This window comes from Hipposideros armiger, unplaced genomic scaffold (genome assembly GCF_001890085.2).
Source record: "Hipposideros armiger isolate ML-2016 unplaced genomic scaffold, ASM189008v1 scaffold_238, whole genome shotgun sequence".
NCBI classification, from domain to species: domain Eukaryota; kingdom Metazoa; phylum Chordata; class Mammalia; order Chiroptera; family Hipposideridae; genus Hipposideros; species Hipposideros armiger.
In genome coordinates, this window is record NW_017731588.1 from 731,252 (window position 1) to 735,117 (window position 3,866).

Consider the following 3,866-nt stretch of genomic DNA (forward strand, 5'->3'; position numbering starts at 1 on the left):
AAACCACTGCTCAGCAGCGACTGTAATGATGACAGTGAAATGGGCTAATCGCTGACACCCTCCCTGTGATCATTTACTTATTATCCCAGTCGATCCTTCGCATGACCCAGGGCAGCGGCGTTCCTGTTCCCTTTTGCAGATGAGTAAACTGAGAGGGGAAGTGAATTCATTAGCAATGGCAAAGAAGGATTTTAAACTCTGTTTAGCTGCACAGCCTCCAACCAGTGACGCCCTACACATGCTGTACTCTGCCACTGCCCAGCTCTGGCTGGGGTCCTTGACCCCTGAACCTGGGTCGCCCTTGCAGCTGGCATGATCTGTGGATTCAGGCTGCTGCCCATGGGGCCTGGCACCTGGCATCCTCTTGGGTGGCATGAATGAATTGGCTCATGAATATGCAGGCTGGCCCCACTGTGCGCTGAGCGCTCTCGGCTAAATCGGATCACAATGCTGGATAAATTAAGCACAGGATAAATGTATTAAAAACACAGTCGGAGGAACATGCTGTTCAGGGAGGGGCCTGGGAAGGGGGGAGAAGCTCGCCAGGCACTGCCAGCCGCTCCCAAACACCCCCAAATGAAGTTCCCTTCCGTGGGGGAGGACCCTCCCCTGGTTCCTATGGAAACAGAGTGAGTTTAGGAGGGAAAATGCCTGTGGATGAACGATGTGGGGAGGGACTAAGAATAGCAGCTGGGGCTGGGAACAGGTGTCCACGGGTCCCTTTCCTGGCATGGGGTGAAGGGAAGGGCTTGGTCCAGCCCAGTCCCCCCTCAGCCCCCTGGCAGCATCCAGAAAGTGGGTATGGGAGAGAAGCAGGTGTAGCCAGACCTAGGGTCAAATGCTGGTGCTGTGTCCTTGGGTGATAGATAACATAATATTAACAGCAGCTAAATGCCCATGAGCATTTGTTCAGTGCCCCACAATGGGAGGAAGGCATTATGATATCTCTTGTTTACAGGTGGGGAAAGTGAAGCTCAGAGGTGTGAAGTGACTTCTCCAGCAACACACAGGTGGGATTGGACCAGGCAGCCTGGCTCCAGGTCTCCCTCTTAATGGCGCCCCTCCATCATATAATGCCTTCTTCTCAGGGCAAACCCTGTTCGTTCATTCCACCAAGATTTCCTGAGCAGCTACTATGTTGCAATCACTTATTCTAGGAACTGGGGATGCAGCCAGGAGCAGGACAAAGTGAGAGTATTCAGAGAGTGTATTCCTATCGGGTGGAGATGGGTGGCTTACAGACCTCCTCTCTCTGTCTCACACAGGGGGTGGGTTCCAGGGGCCAGGCCAGAGAAAGGTTTTGGGACACCAAGGATAGGCTTGAGGGCTTCAGAGAGCTCAGATGATATAAAAGCCTAATGTGATTTCAGTTTGGCTGTGTGACAAGCATGAACCTAAATTCAGTTCTGCCATCTGCTGGCTATGAGATCTTGGGTTAAGACAGTTACTTAACCTCTCTGTACCTCACTTTTTCCATCTATAGAATGGGGATGATAATGGCACTTACCTCTTGTGACTAATGAGCTACTACATTTAAATACTTAGGACAGTGCCAGGTATGTATCGAGTGCTCTTATATGTTAGCTATTGATATTTTTATGATTAGACCATTTAGGCGAGAACTCCGCTCTCCCCATGCCCCCACCCCCAACTGAAGGGGCCACGGGTGTGCTCTGTCTTTTCTCCGAGTCCCTCCAACTTCAGTCTCCCAGAAGCTGTCCCCCTCTGGGTACAAAGGGGTGGCCGACAGGCTCACAGGTCGTTGCCCACCCTGCCTCCCACTATCAGGCTTGGGCACGCATGGGTGTTTTTGAGGGAAGCACACCATTGCCCACCCACCACTCCCAACAGCTCCAGCACAGAGTGGGAGAAAGAAATAGAGGGAAGAAGCCACTGAGGGGTGAACCAAGTGACAAAAAGGGACCTATTTGGGGCAGGAGCATTTGGGCAGAGTTTCCTTGATCAAAGAAAGGTCTCCCCAGCCAGTGCCACCAAATGGGCCTGCCCACTTCACCATCGTCACTGGGCTTCTCTAACATTCTAACTCGTCACACAGCATGGATTGGCTCCATTGTATTCTAGAGCGGATTAATAAACGGGAATTTGGTGAGCGGCACGAGTTAAAAGGACGAGAAGTGCCTGAGACTGCTGCTGACTCTCGTCTCCAGCCTCTGTCCAGATCTGCTTGGCCTCCTAGTTGTCCCGCTCACCTGCCACGCCTTTCAGAGGCGGGTCGTCCCTGAACTCTGCCTGCTCAGGGTGCCCAGCTTTTAGATCAGCAATGTGAGGGTACTCGGAAAACTGCAAAGGTCTGTGTAATCCTGGGGGATGGTTTGGAGCTGCCTGGACACTTGTTCTCCCAGCTTGAAGGCCTGACTCAGCCCCTTCTGCACTGACCACTGGGGAGGTCTGCATTTAGACCCTTGTGCAGCTGGCCAATCAAGAGGCCTGGGTGGCTGCCTCCTGTCTCTTCCTTTCCTCTCCTTCCTTCTCCCCCACCCCCTTCTCCCTCTGTTTGTGGTTAGCGCTAAGCTTGCTTTTTTTCTCAGGTGGCTGTTTCCTCTCCCGTCTGAACAGAGCATGACCCCAGAGCGCCGAGCGGTGCCATGATGGAGGAGAGGCCCTGGATGAAGACAGTCTCAACCCGTCTGGCCGCCAGCCCCCTGCAAGCTCCGGGCAGACCCTCCTCTCACCCCCGTGGGCTTGTTCTTTCCCATTGTCCAGTGTTGTCTCCCACCCTTCCTGCTCCGAGCACCTCAGTTATGTGGTGTCACCTCCCTTCTGTATGGGCCACCCCCACTCTCTCCTCTGTCCAGGCTGACCTTCAGCCTTCGTGCAGCTTCAGGCCTGCAGCCAGGGCTCACCACACCCTGAAGGCCAGCAGCTCACACCTGCTCTCCAGTTTGTAAGTACCAACTGCCCTGGCAATATCTTGGCTGCGTCTTTCCTGTCCTCAGAACAATGAAGACTTTGGGAACCTGTCACTTTTGTTCCCCAGCTGTCCATGGTCTCAGGAGAGTGGGGATTTGGAGGCACAGAGAGGGCGCATGACCTGTCCAGGCTATTCAGGAAGAAGGCTGGCAGAGCCCGCTGCAACTGGCTTGTGAGCTCAGGGTCTCCATGAGGCTCCTGTTGAGCCTGGCTTCCTGGGATTGGCTGGAAGCACAGATGAGCCTTCCTGGGCAAAGGCCCCATTCAAGGCCTTTCTCTAAGCAATCAGCCTGGAGCACAGGAGACTCCACGCAAGCTCCCTGCCTGGTCTACAGATGGTGGGTTCTTCCCGTAGACACCAGTGGAGTGTGGCTGCGCCTCTGTGGCTGCTTGGTGTTTAGTCTTACAGTCAGAAATGCTGCAATATCAGCACCAGAAAGCACCTTTGCCTGGCAATTCCACTGCCATTGAGCCTAAGGATGGATGTAGACAAGAAGTAAAGATGCTTCTCCGAGCATGTTCATGACAGGACTGTTCATATTTGAGCAAAATCAGAAATCGGTGCTCCAACAATAGGAGGCTGGTTATGCCCAGGTATATACACGCAAGGAAATACTGTGCGGCTGATAGAAATGATGCTGTTTATGTAAATTTACCAACATGAACATAGGGTCAAAAATTTAAACAACAGCATGTACAGTGGAATCCCCCCCACACACACTTACATGAAAAAGCCTAGGTGTTTTATAGCAAAATTCTTAACTGTGTCTCAGTGGTAAGAATTAGGGGAACGCATGGAGTTTTTTTCCTTATCTGTATTTTCTAATTTTTATTACATGTTCATTGTAGAGGGTAGTACCTCTACAATTTTGCATTTATCTTTTTTTTTAATGTAAACACTTTGACCAGTAATTCTAATTCCAGAAAGCTGTCCT

The 3,866-nt window shown here is 51.8% G+C and overlaps 1 long non-coding RNA gene across 1 annotated transcript; it reads left to right on the forward strand.

The window, feature by feature from the left end:
* Positions 1–534: 534 nt before the first annotated feature.
* On the forward strand, positions 535–3,558 carry LOC109389565 (uncharacterized). Its single transcript, XR_002125410.1, has 3 exons — positions 535–629; positions 959–1,010; positions 2,550–3,558. It is a non-coding gene; the product is annotated as an uncharacterized LOC109389565 (long non-coding RNA).
* Positions 3,559–3,866: the final 308 nt, after the last annotated feature.